General features: G+C 34.3%; 1 long non-coding RNA gene and 1 pseudogene across 2 annotated transcripts in view; both read right to left on the reverse strand.

Moving 5' to 3' along the window:
* Positions 1-24368, reverse strand: part of LOC140607970 (uncharacterized) — a 353114-nt gene that overhangs the window by 145423 nt on the left and 183323 nt on the right. The gene's annotated exons all lie outside the window — the stretch shown is intronic.
* LOC140607732 (proteasome subunit alpha type-1 pseudogene) lies at positions 12519-16285 on the reverse strand (annotated as a pseudogene).

Here is a 24368-nt window from a genome sequence, read left to right on the forward strand (position 1 = left end):
AAGTTTAAAAACAGTAAATAATTCCATTAATAGTGCAACCATATTTGTGTATGTAGAACATCTATAAGTGTGCTTGTGTGTGCTTATGTGTGTGTGTGTATAGCTTCAGAATTTACAAATTACTCTGATATAGTGATAGAATAAGATTTTGACGTATTAACTAATGAGCTTTCATTTTCATTCATTCCTTTTACTCTCTGCCACTCCCTGTCTCTAGACCTTCTGGACCTTCTACACTTTTTTTTTTTATTTTTTAATTTTTAAAAATTATTTATTTATTTATTTATTTATTTATTTATTTATTTATTAAAGACATAGAGAGAGAGACAGAGACACAGGAGGAGGGAGAAGCAGGCTCCATGCCGGGAGCCCGACGTGGGACTCGATCCCGTGACTCCAGGATCGTGCCCTGGGCCAAAGGCAGGCACTAAACTGCTGAGCCACCCAGGGATCCCCCACTTTTTTTTTTAATGACTTAGCAAAGAAACTTGAGGATGAAAAAAGTTCTTAACTTTTAATATTATACAGTTATAAACAGGAAAGTTAATCTGTTATATATATATAATATAGTATACAGTCTATATTTAGTATATATTTATATATAACATATATATACATACACTAAATCTGAGACAATTTTTGCCCCTTTCCTTCTTACTAAAAGCTTTTAAAAAGAGAAATTTTCTTCTCTTAATTAAACAAAGTAGTCAAATAGGACATGAAAACATGCTGAAGCTGGGGTTGGTCTCAAGAGAACTGCTTTCTGCTTCTCTAACTTGAAGCTAATCGTTTAAAGGATAGTTTGTAGGTGGAACAAATAAAAGGCCAGCTATTTGGGAAATCTGGTCAACAGGGTTATTATGTCAGCTTCATCTAGTTAAGATATAGGAAAGCAGGTAAACATCACAGAGAAGAAACAATATCCAAGCTAAAATACAAATAGTTATGGGTTATGTAAAATGGTTATGTGCAATGTATAAGCAGATGGAATGAGAGCAAACACAGTCTTGTATAGCCCAGAAAGGAAAAAAAAAAAAAAAAAAGAACGAGATGATCTTTCATATTAATTAAGAGAATATGTCACTAAGAGCCAGGAAAAGGAGAGGACTTGTAGTCAGAACAGAGAATGCAGAGAAGTGCATGCAGGAAAAAAACAAATAAATATAGAAACAATGTGAGAGTACAAACATCTAAGTTGATGACAGCATGAAGAACCAAATATTAATATGGACAACTTGGTGCCTACTGAAATATGACAACCAAGGACAGGAGACTAGGTGGTCTCTTCTCACTTTGCTCTGGCATTTTAGCAATAATCATATAGGCTCCCCTTCCAAGTAAAATTAAGGGAGACAAACAACAACAACAACAACAACAACAAAACATGTTGGATGGACTGACTTTAGTTTAAATTGTGTAGGTTTTATTCTATTCTATAACCAAACAGAGTTTATCATTATAATGAATACCATTCCCTCATGAATCTGGATTAGTTATGAAAATGTGACCCTTTGACTTACATTAAGCAATTAACTAACGAATGGAGAGGTTAAATGATTTGAAAAACTTACAAACTTATGAATTAACAGAGGTAATGTCTAAACTCAGGCATGTTCAAAGGTGTATCAGGAAGTAAGAATCATTGAAAGCCATTTTAGAGGGCCAACTATTATATATAGTATATATCATTTTCTAATTTACAGCTTGTGTAATCCCCTCTATTTGAGAATGGACTGGACCTAGTGCCTTGCTTCCACTGAATAAAATATGACAAAAATGATGAGATGTCACTTCTGAGATAAGCTATAAAAGACTGAGACTTCCACCTCCCTAATATTCTTTCTCTAGTTCTTCTTACATAATTTCCTGATAAAGGGGATCACTTGGGAGTGAGGGACTGAGAATGACTTCCAGCTCACTAGCTAGTGAGGGACTAAGAACAAAATCCAACAGCTATATGAGTGAGCTTGAAATCAGATGCTTCTCCATTCAAGCCTTTGGATGAGACCAGAGACTCAGTAAACACGTTGATTGCAGCTAAAAGACTACAAAGCAGAGGACCCAAGTAAGCCATGACTGGATTCCTAACCCAAGAAAACTGTGAAATAATAAATGTTTTAAGCCACTGAAATTAAATAAATATATAATTGGGACAGGCTAGTCAGAGAAGCCAGATCAAACCAGAGGCATGGGGAGAGGCATGGTCAAGTTTCATGGGGAGAGCAGAGGCATGTACAACTCAGAGGGTAGGGCAGGGGCAGGGTGACAGAGCAGGATCAGGATACAGCATGGCCTTAAAAATAATAGACTCATCTTTTAACCATATACCCAGGTTAGGTTCACTAGTTCAGCGAATTCTCCCAATCATGGAGAGACAATGACCCAGAATGATTAATTACAACATGGAGAGAAATTGTCTAGAAGTTTGAGATTTTAACTGTTCAGAGAAAACTCAATCCTTGTGTTTTAATTTTTATGCTGATAGTGACCTGTACCTAATAATTTTTATTCCTTACCATTTATCTGAATTTTAATATGAACTCTTAACTATGCTATGCATTATGAAAATGAATTACTTACTTTTATTTTGTGCATAGAAAAATAAATATCCTATTAAGGAAAAGTTGATTAGGTATGTGGAATTTATATTTATATTCTGATTTATGTACAATGACAAAGACAATTTAAAATGCAAAGTATCTAGCTTCTCATGAGATTTTTTTTCTATGTAATTAAGCATCACTCTTTTTCAATCACTACATCTTTAAGGAGGAATAAGAATTAAGATCTCACACTTTCATGGTTTAGCTATATGAACATCAATGTTTCATTTAGATTGTGTGTTTATTGAAGTACAGAGAAAAGAATTTCAGTGTCATGAGATAGTTTTGGTTATTTGTACTCTTCAGAAGAGATCTAGATGCTAAAAACCCAATATTAAACAATAAAAACAAAATAAAATATGCAAATATCTATATGGTTATTGAGCTTTAAATGCCCATTACGTAACTTTAATCGAGACCAGTGGGTTTTCCCAAAAGCTATTTCAAAAGCAAAGACAGAGTAGTGTAAAGGCTCATGTTTTCCTTATACAGATAATTTATTGTTCTTTGGGCTATCAGCATGATCCCATTATCTTTAAAGGATTTTTAGATAAAATGTGAAGATTTCAGGAATTTGAATGAGAAAAAAAATTGTCTATACTTTTAATACCTTCTCATTGAAATTTAACATCTCTTCCAATTATGAATCTCACTTATAAACCACATCATTAAAAGCAATACCATGACATTTTTTAGAAAAAGATGTCCTAGATATTTACATACCACTTTACACTTATTGCATATATCCCTAAAAATCATTTGTGGTTGTCACTACTTTGAAATTATAGTGTTTTATTAACATGAGACTGCATCATATTATTAAATGCATTAATATAGAAGCATGCAAGCTTTCATATTACAAAAATTTTAATAATTACAGTTAATAGAATTATTTCCCTTTACAGTCCATGTATTTTTGTGTTTTTTAAAACATTATTCTTAAAAGAAGTCCATAAGCTTTATATCCTGTGATGGTTTTAGTTTGAATGTGTTTCTCACATGAAAATCTAAAATATTTATTTCAGCTCTCAAATTCTATGCCCAAGGAAGGAATCTTTTAATCTACTCATCAGTATTTATAGATAATATCCTTATCTACTCTCTGCATTGGGTGCTCTGCCATGAGAATTGTTTTGATTTGTTCTTTCCTCCTCCCTGTTTCTCCATATCTTCCTCCCTAAGTCTTTCCTCCCTCCCTTCCTTATTCCAGCCTGAGCACTGTCTCTTCTCTGTCTCTGTCTCTCTCTGTCTATTTCTCTTCTTTCCTTCCTCCTGTTTCATTTTTCTAAATATTATAGTCAAATTGTTCTCAACATAATGTGAGCTAATATATTTACCTGGAGAAACATCTTTACAAATTTGAAAAATTACCTGGAGAAACATTTTTACAAATCATGAAAAAGTCATGAAACTCAACATGGGGATATATCAAACCTCACTGATACTTAAAAAAAAAATTTTTTTAAATAATCTTTAAAATGAAAAACAGAAGTTAATTACAGATAATGAAAAATATATTTTAACATTCACTGTGAACAGCAAAATTAAGAATTATTGCTAAAACTTATTTAATTTATCCTGCATTTAACAAATATAAGTTATATTCTATATATATTTGTATATTTGATTCTTTCATCAAAGTCTGAATCTGGTAGTGATTATCTGTTTGATTTTTTAGCATTATAGTATAAAACCATATTATCAAGTTTTATATCTCATCTTTGACTTTTTCATGAAAATCATATAGGGAACTATTTTTTTCCAAAAATAATCAAGAGATGCCTTATCCTTTTTTTTTTTTTTAATGAATCTACCTGTTATTTTCTCCAACTTTTTCTTTTTTTTTAAATTTTTTTTAATTTTTATTTATTTATGATAGTCACAGAGAGAGAGAGAGAGAGAGAGAGAGAGGCAGAGACACAGGCAGAGGGAGAAGCAGGCTCCATGCACCGGGAGCCCGATGTGGGATTCGATCCCAGGTCTCCAGGATCGCGCCCTGGGCCAAAGACAGGCGCCAAACCGCTGCGCCACCCAGGGATCCCCTCCAACTTTTTCTTTTACTATGATTTTTTAACCATTCTCTAGGACCACTGTCATGTATTAGATAAAATTCTATTTGAGGGTTGTATTTGTAATTTTACTTTGCATTTGATTTACACTGTATATTTACTGTAAATCCCACAAACAGCAAGTAACTGATTCACAGACTAACATTATAGGTAAGGAATAGAATACATACTTAAAAAAACAAAAGATGTTTTAGAGAGGTCTAATTTAAAAAGTTGCCATTTAATATTATTTGCTTATAATGACTCTTTTTTTTCAATGCATGGTGGTAACTCAAATAAGAAATCTTTGTATAATAAGGATCCCTGTAGTTAGAATAAAAATAGTAGGATGAGGGAAAATAAGGACCTGTCCATTCCAGACAGATGGGGTAAAATAAGGCATTGATAGTATAATGTATTTGTAAAGCAAATTATATAAATGCTGTTATATAATGGTTATGTATTTAGTAGCAGAAATGCATGTATAAGGGGCTAGAGATGAAAACAGAGGCAACTCTAATATACTCAAAAGAATGTAGTTATCATAAAAGGAATGAAAACCATTGAAAAGCTTCAAAATGGGAATGACTTGGTCAAGATTGTATTTAAGACAGAAATTTTGCTGTCAGGGAGATGAATTGACCTAATGGGGAAAAACTGGAGGAAAAGAGACAAGTCAGGAAGTTACAGCAATCATTTGGAGGAGTGGTATATTAACCAGGGTTCGATGACACATAAAATTAACCATCACAGGAAGTCAGGACACAGATAAGGGGATTAATCTACTATGTAACAAAGAAGCAAAACAAGCAAGACTTACTATATGTCAAAAGTTTAATAAAAAAAGAGGAAGAGTTAAAGACAAATTTCTGACTGGAGAGATTAAAAAATGATGAAAGCAGAGGGATTAAAGTGAAGATGAACAGAAAGAATAGATCTGGGGCAGACATTTGTAGAATCTAAAATACCTGTGGCAAATGCACAGGGTTAGCAGAGAAAGGAGGCTATGAGTCTGAAACACATGTGTAAAAAGTTTGTGGAGATTTTTATTTTAGTCCTTGTCTGACAAGTACTACTGAAAATGAAATAAAGGAACGGAAATACTAGAAGTGATTTTTAAAAGGTGAGTTGAAGTGGATATATATACAAAACAATAAAAATGAAGTAAAAGTAATACTTTGGAGAAAGCTAATGAGATTCTATTTTATATAAGACATCCAGAAAGAGATAATCTGAAAAGATGGTGATGATCCAAAATTTTCCTGCAAACTATGCCAACTAAGCTGGATCTACAGATTAGTTAACATTTGAAATATAAAGTACTAGTTGAAACAATGACAATAAATAAATTCTTAGGAAATTTTTTATAGAAGACCAAGATAATAGAATTTTAGAGAGAAAAATGGAAAGACAACTATATAATGGTGCTAAATATGTTTACTGATTCTATTTCTGCTTTTCCTAGATCTCTTATCAGAAGCAGAAGTAGAATCAGTTAAATATGTTTGGGAAGAAAAAGGAGTAAAGAATTCAGTAAAGAGCCTGTGATGAACATAAAACAGGTTCTAGATTTTTCTGTAAGAAAAACTGAGATGGTACCAAAGGGAATGACAAATCGTGAGATTAGTAATGACATTGTGAAAATATTATGCAAGTCAAAGGAAGAGCCCAGATTGAAGTATGTTAAGAGGTGGGCATAGATTAAAATATGGTGTCATTTCATGGTAAACTATTACAGTGTACAGGGATAGGAGAGGGTTCATTTTGTGTGTGGGGGGGTTGTGTGTGTGGGAGGGGAAGGCTTGAACATCTTTCTAGATGGCTTAAACAGTAAAATAGCAATGGATCTAATGTATTGAAAAAAAGTTTTTTTTTTAATATTTTTTTAAGATTTATTTATTTATGATAGACATAGAGAGAGAGAAAGAGAGAGAGGCAGAGACACAGGAGGAGGGAGAAGCAGGATCCATGCCGGGAGCCCGACGCGGGACTCGATCCGGGACTCCAGGATCACGCCCTGGGCCAAAGGCAGGTGCTAAACCACTGAGCCACCCAGGGATCCCTGAAAAAAAGTTTTAAATGGGATTGGTATAGATTGGACTAGGAAAACCTATGGAGGAACTGGAAGAAGAGTCCTCTGAGAAGAATACATGTCCATGCATGTGTGTGTGAGTGTGTGTTTTTTAAATAATTTAGTTTTAGTGCAAAAATACTTAAATGATGCATTTTATCCTTGATTACTTTAATTTTCTTGAAGGAAGTCAGAGATGGTTACACGGGGAAGTGTTAATATCAGCAGAAGAATGAAGATGTGAAAACATCACTGAAATACACAAAGGGACAAAATTCACTGAAGAATAGTACCAACTGCCTAACACCAATTAGAAATAATTTCTCTGAAGCCATCCAGCAGTACTGTATGTCTAAGAATTATTAACTTCTTGATCATAGAGCTGAAAGGCAGACTGTGTAATTGAGTAAGCTTATAATTTTTCAGAATCATTTCCCTCTTTTTTTAAGTAAACATATATATGACAAATTTTGGCATGTATCAATTGTAAATAAATGAATCCAGTAAAGGTTATCTCTAAAGAGGGCCAGGGTGAATGGTAAGCCAAATCTTGGTTTCATTTTTCTTAGATTCATTTCACCTTCAGAACAAGTGTAGGCACTAGGTACTGACACTAGTATTAAGGACAAGAAAACAGAAGTAAATCCAACATAATAGGTAAAACTGTATTTGCTATGCTCTCAGTGGGTATCTGTCTCTGAGAATAGCTTCTTCAAATTTGCCTTCAAGAAAGAGTGGAATTATATAGAGTGTAGGAATCACCCTGAGAGTGAAAATTCCTGCTGTTTTTTGGGAAACATGATAGAAACACAGACTTGCACAGAAGCACTTTTCCAAAAATAGTGCTCTTCTGAGGATTTGGCCTTTACAATGACTGTCATTATCTGTAGAGAAGAGTACAAATGACCATACGGTTTTCATAGATGATTCCAAAAGTGCAAAGTGATAGGAGAATACAGAATCAGTGTTTATGAACAAAAAAGCTAAAAATATAAAAATAAAAAGACCATCAAAATCATCATACTCCTGATTTCTCTCTCTCTCAATTTCTCTCTCTCTCAAATACGCACACAAATGAGGTGCAGTTAGAGAGAATACTTAATATTTAGATGAGACTCTCATCTATTTTGATCAGGGAAGCAGCTATGAGTCCCCATCAATCAACAGACCTTTGAAATTTTCCTATCACCATGAGAATAGCTTTCCCAAAAGTTTTCTGGGTGGTTTTATTTAAAATTACTGCCGGATGCTTCTAAAGAGAAAAAACTATCTAAGTCTATTATGTTTGCACACTGCTGACACAAATGGCAACAACTGTTGTAGCTATCAACACTATATGATGATGGTTAATATAAGTTTCATCAACCCAAACCTGTGTGTTCTCTTCTCTACTACACTATCCATGCCTGCATGCCTGGCATTCTTTTTGTTTTTATGACACTGCCTTTTTTTTTTTTTTTTTTAAGAGAAGGAAGGGTAGGGGAGGAGGAAGGGCAGAGGGAAAGGCAGAGAGAGAATCTCAAAGCAGACTCCTGAGTGTGGAGCCTGACTCAGGGCTCAACCTCACAACTCCAAGATCATGAGCTGAGCTGAAATCAAGAGTCAGATACTTAATCAACTGAGTCACCTAGGAGCCCCATGACACCTTCTTAAATGCCAGTTTTCCATTATTTCTAGAACAGAAATCTAACACTAATGTTCAGCTACTAAAAATGAGTATGGCTCTACTGGTCACTTTAGTCAGAATCTGTTATGATTATTTGGTGCCTGTACCATGTTGGTAATTAGATATTTAATTTAAATTCCTATAGCATGATCTGTACTTTTAGATGTATTTTAAAACTCTTTTTCCTCCAATTGACCAACTTTTCCAGAAGGTACTTCGAAACCTCTATTTATATTCAACAAATATTCCCCTGAATGTTCCTCCTTGCTTTTATTAAACTATTACTATCACTATGGTTCTCATTTTCCTCACCACCTAAAAGTGTTTTTTTTTCCATGCTACATATAACTCAGAGTATGGAAATGGCACTAGTATCACCCCTGCTTCTAAATACTATTTTCAAAATCATATGGTAAAAAATTCAGATTCCTCTGAGTGTGTTCTGTTTCTATTGTGTTCCATGACCTTTATATAAAAAGTATTGATTTACCTTCTGCTAACCTTCTATGCTCCTTTGATAGATTAGCTCCTGTTATCATACTCTTCTACTATATTAAAACACCTTCCATTAAAATATATTATTTAGACATCCATGAAAATAGCCCATCCATCTCTCAGTCCTTCTCTTCTATTTCCCTTCAACAACCCATATCCAGTGTTGAGTTTGGATTTTTCATCATTCAAACTATCTTCTCTTAAATCACAAACTCAAAAACAAGCTACCTTCCAACTGCTACCTCTTAACAGGCAGTATGCTTATTCAAGTATATTCTCTCTAATTTTTTATTTGCTTCAACAGGTTTTCCATCCTCTAACACATTTTATATCCTATCCCATCATCAAGTCCATTTATTTGACTATTTTCCTAAGAGCTCATGTTATTGATATTACACTTTTATCATTTAAGTTTATATCAACACTATTTTTTTAATATTTTATTTATTTATTCACAGAGTCACAGAGAGAGGGAGAGGCAGAGACACAGGCAGAGGGAGAAGCAGGCTCCATGCAGAGAGCCCGACACAGGACTCTTGACCCCAGAACTTCAGGATCATGCCCGGGGCCGAAGGCAGTGCTAACCCTCTGAGCTGCCCAGGGATCCCCTATATCAGCACTATTTAAAGGCAGCCATCTGTCTTACTATATACAAGAAGATGTTTCTAATGAAAACAAAATTATATAAATTAGAGTAAAACTATGATTTAAATTGTTCATTATCAGTCTCAATTAGGCCCTAAACTTTCTGGATATAATACTATGGTGATATGGTAAAAGATCCAGGATTCCTAGAGTAAAGTTGTAGATGGTTTGTGATAAGAGTTTTGGTCAAAGCAAGATCAGAGGTTCTAGTCAAAGACTTGACTTCACACAATAGGAGCATCAAGAGACTCCAACGTTTTCCCTTATTTGTTATTTTAAAATGTTTTAGTATTTTCTAAGATAATATGAATTTTTAGGTTCTAGCTTCTTATTGTTTTTATTGCTATAAAAGCAGCATATTTATCTATCAAAACTTTATCGGAGAAGCAGAACCAATATGAGTGAAGTAAGAGATCTATTGCAGATACGAACTCTTACAAAATAGTAGGGGCTGACTGAAAAGTATCTTGGTGGATACTGTTTCTGCTTTAACAGTGGGTTTGAAGATTCTATAGGTCAACTAAGACAGCAGCTGACAGCAACTAAAGGAAGGATGGATGTGAAAAAAGGAAGAAGATGATAAACTGAAACCAATGAGGACAAAACAGAAGCAATAAGATGAGGCAGGACTATGAGGACGAGGGAGAACATTCTTGAATGAACCTGCATGTTTCTCTCAATGACATGGGTGAAATTCAAGAATCGCTAGCATCCTTTGCTACAGAACTGGAGATGCCCATACAACTCATCTAGGACTTGTAGAATCTACAGGAAGATATTTGGCTGCAGCTGGACTATCTGGGGGCATGGCAGCTACCCCCTATGAATGAGGTAACTTAGCACAACACTTACAACGTGCTTGAGCTCCCACTGTGCTTGAATACTGACACCAAGTTAACAAGTGGTTTCTGTTTTACATCAACCTCTCAAATATTGTGCTGATTTCCATCATAGTTTACTCATATTCTGGACTGGAAGAAGAATTTTTCAAAATATTATTCCAACTGTAGTAGGTTGGTAGGATACACACCTACTACAGTATCTATTTTTAAAAATTACATTATAAATTTTGGATTATCTGGTAACCTTAAATGTAATTGCAAGTGTCATTATAGAAGGGAGCCAGAAGGAGGTTCAAGTATAAAAGAGAGAAGAGGTAATGCAATGTTGGAGGCAGAGACTGGAGTAATAAACTCTGAAGATTAGGAATGGCCTACAAATGGTATAATGCAGTGAGCTACAAGAGCATGGAATATTCTCTCATAGCCTCCAGAAGGAAACAGCCCTGTTGGCACCCTGATTTTAATTGAATGAAATTAATGTAGGGCTTCTGGTCTCTGGAAATGTAAGACAATAAATTTGTATTTTTTAAAGCTATTGCATTTGTGGATATTTGCTATAGCAGCAGTAGGAAAGTAATATAGATACTACTGTGAGGAAACCAACAAAAATGGTCAGGCACAAAACTACACAAAATTGAAGATATATTGTCCCAAAGAGTAGAGACTACCGTCATGTTATAAAATCCACATGGATCAACGAAAAACGAAAATTCAGATTTCTAGTAGTTCAAATTGGTGAAAGCTAAAGGAGAGAGTATCTGCAGTATACTGGAAGAGTAAGTCAAGACTAACTCTTAAATTGAGGGATAGAAAGCCACAAGGGTATTTTATTTTGAAGATTGTTTCCTCTTAAATCTAAGTCCTTAGTCTAATACAGCTGAGAAGCAGCTTATTACCCTTCGTAAAAGACTAAGTGGAGATAAACATTTCCTGATTCCTCACAGATTTCAGACAACTGAATTTAACATACATTTCAAATGCAAGAAACATGATAAAATCATTATAAAATGTAAATTAAAGTATTAAAAGAAAATATTTTAAAATATGATTTAAAACAATATTATTTTTAATATAAAGTATTAGCACATTAAACACAATCTATAGTAATGAAAAAAGAAACTTAAAAACATTAAAGTAACAAATTGAGATGGAAGATTTAGAGCCAGATTTTAAGCTATATTTAAAAAATCAGGTTAAATGTTTAGAATCATGACAGTAAATCTTCTATAAACATTTGACTTGATAATTTTTCAGGAACAGAGCATAACATGCGTACATATAAAAATAAATATTCAAACTTAGGTTCAGAATTTTTTATAAAGTTGGACAATTTTCAGCTGCAGATACAGGCATTTAAATGTTCTAAAGTCTGAGAAAATTGATCATTTTAGCTATTTTACTGAATAAAAAGTGAATCAATCACAGTCTGATAAAGGAGCAGTCTGAATTCATCTTTAAAATGTAAATCAAACACTAGCAAGACATTACTTCAAATTCCAAAAATATGAGGTAATGGTGGCTTTGTTTTGGTGTTAATTGAAAGATCAAGGAGGTGCTCAGTGGTTGGGTGGGGACTATGAGGACCCTCAGCAGTGCACAACTTCTCATTCAGTTCTTGTCTCTCTGCAGGAAGCAATCTCTCCTTAGCCATGTGTAAGAATATAATTTTACAATTAAAAAAAAAAAAAGAATGTCCCTTAACAGATTTAAGTCTTTGAATTATAGTCTTCATGTTTCTGTTTGCTTCTGACATTTAGTGCAGGGTCATTTAAAAATCATCTGATTTAAGAGTCTCATTTTATGGATGATGTAATTGGAGTTCTGATAATTTCAGTGTCTTCTCTAAGTATACAAATTAAAGACTTCAGCCTAATAAAACATAATTTTAAAGGAAAAGAAAGAAAACAATGATAAGATACTCTCTAAAGGAGTAAAGTACTACAATTTACTCTGATAGAATCAGGAACTTTTATTTATCTATCTATCTATCTATCTATCTATCTATTTATTTATTTTGCAGGTGAAACAATTTTATTTCACAGTTGTCTTTAAAACCACAAAGACACTATGTTCTTCATATAAAAACATTAGTACAGATAACTATACTTTCTAGAAAATGATTATATAGACCCTCTCAAGAAAAATGCACACCATTATATGGTTCAGACAAGTTACTTGGGAAAAACACATCTGGACCGATTCTTAAAACATACCAGAAGACCACGCTGCATCTTTTGGTTCAAAGTATAGATTACTGTCATCAGTAAGGGCTCCTGCATTCTTACATATTTGATAATACACATATAGACTGGTTTGTGACTTAATGCTCCATTGGTTCATCAGCCTTTTCTGCAGGTTCATCAGCAGGTTGAGCAGGCTGTGCCTTTCTCTGTGGTCTTTCTTCAAGACCTTCCAGGAACGGAGATACATCATCATCATCATAAATCGTAAACTCCAAGTCTTTACCAACAATTCCAATGGAAACATTCTTTGTAGTTAGGTACTGTTCTGCAGGAAGTGTCTCTCATAAGGCACGCAGACCATGTTTAACCAGTTCATTCAAATTGCACTCCATAAACCCAGACATATGTCCCTCCAAGTAAGTACGAGCTGATTGAGAACGGGCTCCAATGGACATGGCTCTACAGTCAAAATAGTTGGCAGACGGACAGGTTTGGAAAATGTGAGAGCCCATATCATCATAACTAGCAATAAGCAGTCCAACACCATATGGTCTCCCACCATACCATTATGTTGGTATCTGGGTCTTGCTTCCAATTAGAGATACAAGACAAGACACAGGAAGAGGTCTGTCAAATACAAATCTGGAATCCAAACACTCCTGGAGCATAAAATTACATAACAGTCTAGCATCAGCAGTAGGTCCCGCAATTGAGATCCCAATATGCTTATCAACATGGAGAATTTTCTTCTGATGAGCTGCAAGCTCTGACTGTGCTCTCTTCAATGCAACCAACACTGCATGGGTTTTTGATTTCAGACCAACTGTGGCTGAACCTTGTTTGACAGCTTCCATTGCATATTCAATGTGATGAATACTGCCCTGAGGGCTCCAAACAGTGACGTCATTGTCATACTGGTTGGAAACATGGTTCCAGGGTGGGTCCCGCTGTGGCCTCCGGCAGAGGTGGCGGCTTCAGGAGCACCTTATATTTATTTTAATCAACATAAAATTCTCTTAAAATCTCAGTCACTGATACTTTAATCCTAATTATTTAATCCATAACAGTAAATTTAATATAGTAAATTTAGAAAGATTTTCAAGTTGTCTTCAACATTCCAGTGTTGCTTGCAGGGATTAAAATTTTCATATAACTTAAAAAAAGATTTTTTTTTTTTTTTTTGAGAGAGAGAGAGAAAAAAAGGGAGAGCTTGAGGGAGTGAGATGGGGCAAAGGAAGAGTGAGCGAGAGAGAATCTTAAGTAGGCTCCACCCTAGCACAGAGCCAGATCCAGGGCTTGCTCTTACAATCACAAGATCATGACCTGAGCCAAAATCAAGAGCAGGATGATTAACTAACTAAGCCACCCAGGTGCTCCTTACTTAAACTTTAAAATAAAATATGAAGTGTAAAATCTATCACTCAATTACACATTTTAATAAAACAACCAAACTAAATTTTTCAAGTCTCTAAGATATGTAATTATTTTAATCATTACATTTTTTATTCCAAATACAGATATTATCCCTAACCAAAAGTATATCATTAATGTATCTATGATTTATATCATCATCTCTATATTTTATTCAAAACCTTTCCAGGGTTAAAAATATCTTAACCTTAATGATATAATTACAATATTCGAAGTAAACTGGAATTAACAAAGTGAACTGAGGTTAACAGCTGAGGTTACTAAGATCACTTATTTGCTAGATAATTTTTGTTCAGGGTGATAACTGTCACACACATACACACAGAGTGACCAAATTTTTATTGTTGTTAAACTGGGACCACAATTGGGGTCTCATTGTTCATATTTTTGTGTTCAAGTCATGTCAGTATCTTAGTCTTGTTTGAGCTAGGGAGATAAACATGTCTAAATTTCTCTCCACACATGCATACTAAAACAATATTTACCAACCTTTACCATCTGGACAATTTTATATTTACCAGGGTTAGAACTTAAAGGTTCCTATTTTGCCCTAGTAACATTTTGATATAATTCTACCAGATTTTACATTTTTACACAATTCTGCAGGAACCTGTTTCTACTTTATGATTTGATTAAACACTCTCTCCCACTACCCCCATATCTATCTATCTCTTTCTTTCACTCTCTCTCTCTTTCATTTTCCCTTATTATAGGTCACAATTCCTACTGTATTCAAATTACATCTAGGTGATTTTTGACTGTTTCCCAAGGATCTGTCTGAATCTGAAGTTATATATCTATATCGCTACAATAAAATATTTCATAAAGCCACATCCTAAATATAAATTTAGTTTCTCATTTTGATAGGACTTATTGTCACTGTTTTAAAATTTCATCTATGCTGGTTTCAAGAAGAAAAGTTAATATAATTAGTTGAGTCTGTCTACATAAATATATGTTTAAATATTCCATTATCCCATCTAAATAATGTCAAGGTCAACAGTTAAATGAATGAAACTATGGGAATTCAAGAATACACTCAAAATTCTAACATAGGGTATTCTCTCTAAAAATTCTCGAAAGAGTAATTTATGTTAGATTAGCACACCAAAAATATTATATAATAGAGTGACTAACAATCCTTTGTTTTTCTCCCTAGCCTCAAAGAGGAGAGAGATAATGGGTTAGGCAAATAGAAACGTAAATGCCTGCCTTGTTCTGATAGATGTAAGGGAGTCAAGATCTTCCCTCTACCCTTTTTGATTTTTTCATTGGACCTAAGAATTAAATTGACATAAGAAAGATCAACAGAACAACATGCAGATTTAAGTTCAATGTGATAGAAGAGCTTTCATAAGATACTCTTTGCACCTTTTGAAATACACCAAATGGATTGAGTACGTAATTAAAAAACATTTTTTTCCTTGTCAGTCATTGTCTTATATGCTTAGCATAGATGTCCAGCTTAATAGTGTATGATAACAGTGTTCCTAGAACACAACTGAAGACCTGGTGAATCGAAGAAATGTGAGAGGTGGCGCTAGGAGACAGATGTCTATGGAATGATGCACATCTTCTTTTAAGTTGGGAGGATGGAGATCTGCTTCATGAAGAAGCTGGGGGTGGGGATGGGGGTGGGGAGAACATTTAACAACATGGGGACCAGTCAGAGGAATCCCCTTATTTCTGTTTTGCATATGAGGAACCCTAGAGTAGCTAGTTAAGGCTCTCTAGTTTAATAAAAAATCATGGAGTCTTATGAAGACTCTTCGTAAGTGTTAATAGGGATATTATCCACTTATTTTGGTCACAGTTTCCAATTTTTAAAAATATTTAGGTAATCTTCTCCCCCTTCCCCAAATCCTAATTATTGTAGATTCATTAGTGTTGAACCAATGCTTTCTCATGTCTCAATTCTTTGTATATGCATTCTTTTCAGATGTATTAAACAAACAAAAAACCCTTCAAAAAAAAAAAGATAGACTCTTTTATACTAGATGGAACAAAGAGAAGCAGTTATGGAAAAGTAATTCAACTATGTGGGGAGACTAGAACAAGATAAGAATTATTTTAAAGAGGTCTATTTGTACAGAATTCTCTCTTGTTTCTGCCTCCCTGTCAAACAATGTTTCTTTTCTCTTGGTAGAGGGAGGGCACCTTTCACAAGGAGTTTTTATCTCCTGGTTTCAGACAGAAAAGGAAATTAGAATGACCTTCCTGTACCTGCTGATTCTCAAGTGCCTTTTTCTTAAAATAATCCTTATGCCAACCTGGTATATTTTGGGTAGCATATTCTGCCATAGTTGGCAGGCTAATTGGAGAAAGTGGTTCCACATTTGAAAGGGTTTCACATCTGAGCATCTGAATATCTACTTCTACCCTGAAGCTTAAAACAGCCTTTCTTAGGAAAATATTAATGTAGAAAGTTGGATATATTTCGAGTTTTCCTAAAAGTAGAGTGGAGTAGAGGAAAAACAAAAGAGAAAAATAACTCTGTTGTTTGTAGCTATTCATTAGATTGGGTTCATCCAGAGGAACATGAAACAATATACGACACACACCAATCAGGTCAGGAAGTAGAAAGATTCAGCATAAAGTGCAATAAAGAGGGGCTGATTGGAACAAAACTCTTCATGACGAAATCTGAGGGAAGTGAATAGAAATTTCCCTCAAACTGACATGAAATACAAGGATCTAGGTTTACTTGAAAAGGTCGTTAAATGTATTATAAATTTTAACAGGAAGTATCTATATAATACTAATTGTTTCTAAGATTCTTATTAACAGAGTAGAAAACAATATCGCTATGTTATTAGAAATGCCAGGACACCTGGGTGACTCAGTGTTTGCACATCTGCCTTTGGCTCAGGGTGTGATAGCAGGGTCCTGGGGTCCAGTCCTGCATCAGGCTCCTCACAGGGAGCCTACTTCTCTCTCTTTCTATATCTCCGCTTTTCTCTGCTTATATCTCCGCTTCTCTCTGTGTCTCTCATGAATAAATAAAACCTAAAAGAGAAAGAAAGAAAGAAAGAAAGAAAGAAAGAAAGAAAGAAAGAAAGAAGAAAGAAAGAAAAAGAAAGAAAGAAAGAAAGAAAGAAAGAAGAAGAAAGAAGAAAGAAAGAAAGAAAGAAAGAAAGAAAGAAGAAAGAAAGAAAGAAAGAAAGAAAGAAAGAAAGAAAGAAAGAAAGAAGAAAAAGAAAGAAAGAAAGAAAGAAAGAAAGAAAGAAAGAAAGAAAGAAAGAAAGAAAGAAAGAAAGAAAGAAAGAAAGAAAGAAAGGTGACATTCTCAGTAGATTGTCAGAATTCTCAAGTTTTATATAGAAAACGAGGCACTTCAATTGAATTCTACATTTTGTCTACATTTATTAAATTCTCAAAAATGTTTGTGTATTGTCATGCTTTAGTTTGAGATTTTCTTTTTTAAGATTTGGGAAAACACTGCCCCCCCTACTTTTCTCCTTTGACATTTGTAACAACCTAACATTTATTTTTCTTTGTCAAATCACCAGCCAATTGCCTGAAGCAGTGTTAACTTTGGCCAATTTTCTAACTTTTAACATAGCATTTAATACCTTTCATTACCAGACTACTGCATATCCCTCCAAGTGCAGCTCCCACCTCTCCTCTGAGGAACAAACATACCCCTGGTGAATAATAGATAATATTTGCACTTCCTAGCATATACCCTAATCTTTCAAACTTATGAAACATTAACTTCTGAGCTGTCCAAAACTGGTAAGTTGCCTGCCTTTATTGTGTTTCCAGGGAAATGCTTTTTATTTTGCAATATGGGAATTGTCTCTGTTGTTTCTCTCTTACATAAACATTTGAGTTAGTCTGTTGCAGACTTCGCACTTTTATTTACACTTGATACTTCTACTTTGTTAAAGTCAGGGCTAATTACAAGTCAACAGGTAATTAGTTGAAGGAATTAAAGGAGAGAGGAAGAATTTTCAAAAAGGGGCAGAGAGAAATGATGGATATATGGCATCATACATCTGTCAAATACCTATAATGTACAGCATAAAGAGTGAATAGTAATACAAACTATGGGCCCTAGTAAATGTATCATTATTGGCTTATCAAATGTAATCAATTTACCACACTGATGCAAGACGTTAAAAACAGAAGAAATGAGAGGGGGCTCAGTGATTGAGGGTTGGTACAAGAACTTAGTATTTTTTTTTTTTTTAGATTTTATTTATTTATTCATGAGAGACACACAGAGAGAGAGAGAGAGAGAGAGAGAGAGAGAGAGACAGGCAGAGGGAGAAGCACTCAGGGAGCCTGATGTGGGACTTGATCCCGGGACTCCAGGATCACACCCTGGGCCGAAGGCAGGCACTAAACTGCTGAGCCACCTAGTGATCCGGAACTCTGTATTTTCTGCTCATTTTTCTGTAAAGCTAAAACTGCCTTAAATATAAAGTCCATTAATTTTTAAAAATGGAATGAAGGAAGGAAAAAAGGAGGAAGAGAGGGCAAAGAGAAAGAAGGGAGGGAGGGAGGGAGGGAAGAAAGGAGGGAGGGAAGGAAGAGAGGGAGGGAGAAAAGGAATGAATGAATGATTACTACAAGATCATTTCCAAAGAGGCAATTATGGAAAAATTAAGTCCATTTTTTTTTAAAGTGTGTTGCTATAATACATAACATCAGGACACCCCTGATTGATTAGTAAGAGCAGATATGCTTCTGGGAATGGCCCTGCATTCAACCACATCCAGTATGTACATAGAGGGCACCGACAGAAAGGCACAAGCAGAAGTGCTAGAAAAGAACAGGACTGGATGGGGAAACTCCTGTCCTGCCATTGCTGATCAAGTCACCAAAAATTTCCTGCAAGCCTGGGTGACTGTTTGAGGGCAACACACTCCTTTATGTCAAGGGACCAGAAAAGGTTGGCATTAGAAAAAAGTGGCTTTAGCAGTTAGCAGCTTTGAAACTGAGAGCAAATGACCACAATCATGAAATCCCTGAAAGTAGTTAGGATCGTTAACTGTAAGGAATTAGCACCCAGTGATACAAACTAATAATTCACATCAAAGTATATTTCAGAAAGGGTGAGAGAATATCCTGTCAGTTCAAGGATCCAACCTTCTTCACATTTCCCTACTCTCCCATCACAAAATTATCTGAATTTCAACTTCATACCAGTTTCTACCTTGGCAGAGAAATATAATAGGTCTCTGAAGAAAGACAGTTAGCTCAGTCACCCAAGCAGAGACTAAGTTACTAAGAAGCTCTACTGGAGGGCAGCCCGGGTGGTTCAGTGGTTTAGCGCTGCCTTCAGCCCAGGGCGTGATCCTGGAGACCCAGGATCGAGTCCCACGTTGGGCTCCCTGCATGGAGCCTGCTTCTCCCTCTGCCTGTGTCTGCCTTCCTCTCTGTCTCTCATGAATAAGTGAATTTAAAAAGAAATATTAAGAAAAAAGAAGCCCTACTGGATTATTGGATTAGCAAACATTTCTTAACTAGACAATTTTTCCTCCCACTGAAGAGTGGATTTGGACTCACTGGGGACAAGAGATCAGATACAGATAAATATAGTCACTTCAATAGTGCAAGTAATTTTTACACTCATGGTGAATTAATATTTTGAAAAATTTTTGTTTAATTTTGCAATAAGGTATGTCATACCCATACTAAAATACTACAGGCTTTAAATTCCCATATAGCTAGTGCTCTATATTTAAGCCTTTTTGTTTTTCTCTTCTAGTCATTTCAAGATGTGGGTATCGTAGAATACTACATGTGGAAAACTTGAAGGCTTCATAAATGAAATATAATTTCTTCTGATGGAATTTATTTTTTTAAACATTTATGTATTTGAGAGAAAGAGAGCATGCAGGGGGTGGGGCAGAGGGAAAGAATCCCAAGCAGACTCCCTGCTGAGTGAGGAACCCAATGCAGGGCTTGATCTCACAATCTTGATATCAAGACCTGAGCTGAAATCAAGAATTGGATGCTTAACCGACTGAGCCACCCAAGTTCCATAAAAACATATTTCATAATAAATCTGGAAGTTAGACTAAATTTTCAAATTAATAAAATAATTATTGTTAGCTTGATCTATTCTCCTGAGAGATTTCAATTAAAAGAAGCCAACAAAACTTACAAACTAAAGCCACCATTTCTAAGCTTTAGTGCAGACTGATTTGAATAAACAAATGAGAGAATGGGGCAGCCCAGGTGGCTCAGCGGTTTAGCACTGCCTTCAGCCCAGGGCATGATCCTGGAGACCCGGGATCAAGTCCCACATCGGGCTCCCTGCATGGAGCCTGCTTCTCCCTCTGCCTGTGACTCTGCCTTTCTTTCTCTCTCTGTGTCTCTCATGAATAAATAAATAAACTCTTAAAAAAAAATAAGTAACACTTAAAAAAAAATGAGAGAATGTCTGAGCAACAAATTTAGTGTTATAGTCCTTTTGTCTTTGCACTTTGAAGGCTCATGCTAGAAGGCATGAAATATCTGGGTCTAATAAAATGGCTTGAATAAATAGTGGAAATAAATTATTATGAGAAAGAACTAATCTCCCACAGACTAATATAACCTTAGATACAAATTATGTTTCTTTTATTTATATGCAAATAAGATGTTCTACTTGAGTCTTAAGAATTTCTTAGATATCTAATTGGCATTTCTTATGCTACTGGTGATATCTGAACAAGCAAAGAGAAACACTCTATTTACCTAATACTGATCAATATTTACATTCCTAATACAAAACATTCTTAGAATCAAAGCATATGTTTAACAAGCTTTCTCATTTTTTTTCTTCAACATATCAAAGTCCTGGCATTTTATTACTTTATTCATCTTTTTTTTTTTTTTTTACTTTATTCATCTTAATCTTCCATTAAATAGTCTTAGTATTGTCAAATGTTTTCCCTTACCAACTGTATTTCTCATTTTAATGCTGTTAAAAAGAAACAGTCCGAAATGGAGTCACTTATATGCTAAACCCACCAAGATTTAAAAGCTATCTTAATTCCCAAAGGAAGATTATTTTATCCCCAATAGGCCCTTTTGTCTCTCAAAGAAAGGTAATCTCACCTCAAACAACGCTTTTTTTCATTAATGTCTTCCCATGCTTTAAAAACATTTTCCCTTTCTGCAGCCTTTTGAAGCTTTTTTCATATTGCTAGATGAATCACTCAATAAAACCGGTTAGATCTTTAAAATTTACTTGATTGAGTGCAGCCCGGGTGGCTCAGCGGTTTAGGGCTGGCTGCCTTCAGCCCTGGGCCTGATCCTGGAGATCTGGTATTGAGTCCCACGTCAGGCTCCCTGCATAGAGCCTGCTTCTCTCTTCTCTGTCTCTGTCTCTCTCTCTCTCTCTCTCTTTTCTTTCCTCTCTGTGTATTCTAATGAGTACATAAATAAAATCTTAAAAAAAATTCTTTGGAGAAATTTGGCTATTTTGCTTGACTTGTACAGTTTTCCAAACTCCAGGTTTTGATGATGAATAATCTTGGTGCAGTTCTACATGTATCTTTACACTCTGAATTTTCTGCAACTTGGCAACTATATGAAGAAACTCTAGTCTCTACTAGATCAGACTCTAGTTCAATCTCTCTGGCAAGACTACAGACGGTGTTGGTAAGTATATAAAGACACACAATGTCTAGTTGTCTCTCATTTAGATTTCCACAGCCATTGATGCTTAAATCCTATAAATTATTATTTTAGGGAATTTGCAAAAATGGTGAGATTCTAATTTTATCATTATTTTTGTTATTGTTTGAAATTTCTTTATAAAAAGACGCAGACTTCATCTTTGATTTGGCAATCCAAGGTTAGAACGGACCTAGGGAAATTTGGAAAAATGCCTGATTCTTTCACTTTATTTACCACATAATGAATGGTTTTCTATCACTCTCTGAAAATGGCATTTTCTATTTTATCTTTAGGAAATCATAAATATAACCAATATTGGTTGGCTTTGTTGCAATAAAAAAATAGTTATTTGAAACTCAAATCACTCCATCTTATGACAGTGGAAGCCTGTTCATATTGAATCCTTAGTCTTTGACTCTCAGAGTCTTTAATAGTTTCATGCTAATCTGGTAAGAAAGATATTACAGAATAATATGTCTTCTGCCTCACATATTCAATCAGCCATTTCTTCAAGAAGCTATGGTTTCTGAAAATAAGAAATGGGATCTGGGAGTTAAGGATGCTAAATATTACTGGATTCATCATCATTTCTAGATATTTTTCAGATTTTTCTTTCTGAAGGATTTTCAGATCTTACAGGGAAAGCTAACAAACATTTACATTAATGTTTTATATATAATAAAGTACATGTGATGACATTTATTATATATAAATACTAAGAGCTAATAAAAGTATATGTATGTAAAATACTGTATTAATATCACTACTTATACAATTGTTATAATTTCAGCGATTTTTTTTTGAGATTTTTTTTCCATCTGCTTTCCCTCCCTCCATTTATATAGTTGTAATATAGCTATACTGGCAAAATATATACTCATAATATGCTATATTGTCTCTTAATATACTGTCTTGGTTCTATAGAAAACTAAATTTAATGGTCATCATCACCTTATTTAGGTATCTTTCTGATCATGTTGGTTACCTGAACTCATTGTCTCGTATATTCTTCAGAAATGACACATGAGGAAATATTTACTAAGTTCTAGCACACTGATAACATTTTGTCTATGATTATATTTGATCATTGATTTTGCTGTATAAAAAATACTTGGTTTAGTGCCAACTTCAGCCCAGGGCATGATCCTGGAGGCCCAGGATCAAGTCCCATGTTGGGCTCCCTGCATGAGCCTGCTTCTCCCTCTGCCTGTGTCTCTGCCTCTCTCTGTGTGTGTGTGTGTGTGTGTGTGTGTGTCATGAATAAATAAAATCTTTAAAAAAAAAAAGAAAAATGGAAAAATGTACACATATAAAATAAAGTGTCCTAAACAGATTACATAATACTTAATAAATTTTGTTTTTAATACCTGTCTCCTTACATTATAAGCCTATTCACCTCAGTGATGGTCTATTCTTTATTTTTTCATGCATTTAGCAATGTGTAAATTCTCCTCATTTATATAACGTAAAATAAAAATAAAAAATTTAAATATAGCAGTTTAAACATGGGTTAAACAACAGCTTATAACAGCAACAAAATATTTCTGAAAGAAACAAAACAAAACAAACAAACAAAAAAACCCCACAAGATGATAAAGGCAGGACAGGCTCCTTTACCCAATTTGGTTACTGAAAAAAGTTGAATTAATGAAGTCTGTTTCTCTGTTTATCTGTCTCTGTTTCATTCTCTTTTTCTCTCCATCTTTCTTTTGTTTAATCATCTGTATGAGATGATACTGACATATTCTTAAAGTATAGTTAAGTAAAGTTTGATAGGTTTTGGCCTTGACATTAAGGTGAAATCATCAACACCATCCCAATAACAAACCTATTCCTCATTCTGAGAGGTGTGTTGCCACTTTGTCAATCTCTCTTTCCCTCTCCTACCTGTGGCCTGGGCATAATGATTTGTTTTTAACAAAATATAATAAAAGTAATATAGGTTTTAAAGAATTATAGTTGCATTCCCCAATGACAAGTTAGAACATATTTATCTATGTAAGATATTCTAAATTTACTACTAGTAATTTTTTATATGATCTTACATTTCATCACTTCATTGGCTGAAATCCCTCTTTGGTTACGTAATGTTTCCCTGATGTTAGAAATGACATTTCTTGGAAATACAAAATATAATAATAGAGATGCTCTTAGTATATGATTAAAAGACTAATTTCAAGAAGATATTTGAGGCCAGTACTCAAATTCATATTCAATACACGATTCTATAAAAGATATTAAATGAATACAGAGAATGAAAAATTTCTTATCATAAACTTGAAGTGAAAAGTCCTCTCAGTCTAAATTTCTGTATTAGTATCACTTTAACAAAATCAGGTTAGACTGAAAGATACATATATGGGTTACACATAAATAGAGTAAATCTTAAGTAAAGCACAAGTATATAATTTTTACTTATAAAGTCAAAAAATTACAATACAGGAAGTAAATTAAACTATGTATTGTTTAAGAATTTGGCTGTTAGAAAATTATATGCATGTTAGTGCTTGATTTAGAATGCATTTTCCTTATTTGTTTTTCAGTAACTTTCCAATTCTATTAAAGACAAGGGGAAGTTTCCTTGATGAGATACATAAATGTTGACATAAAATTTTTATTAGTTCTCTCAGTACTGGGGTTACATGATTTAATTCTTCATGTAAGCCTATAATATTTTCTTTCCATATGAGTCTCGTTTGTCTTAATGAACATGAAAAATATAGCAAAATCAAATATTTCAAATATACTCGAAGCCTAGCATTGTCGA

This window comes from Canis lupus, chromosome 17 (genome assembly GCF_048164855.1).
Source record: "Canis lupus baileyi chromosome 17, mCanLup2.hap1, whole genome shotgun sequence".
NCBI classification, from domain to species: domain Eukaryota; kingdom Metazoa; phylum Chordata; class Mammalia; order Carnivora; family Canidae; genus Canis; species Canis lupus.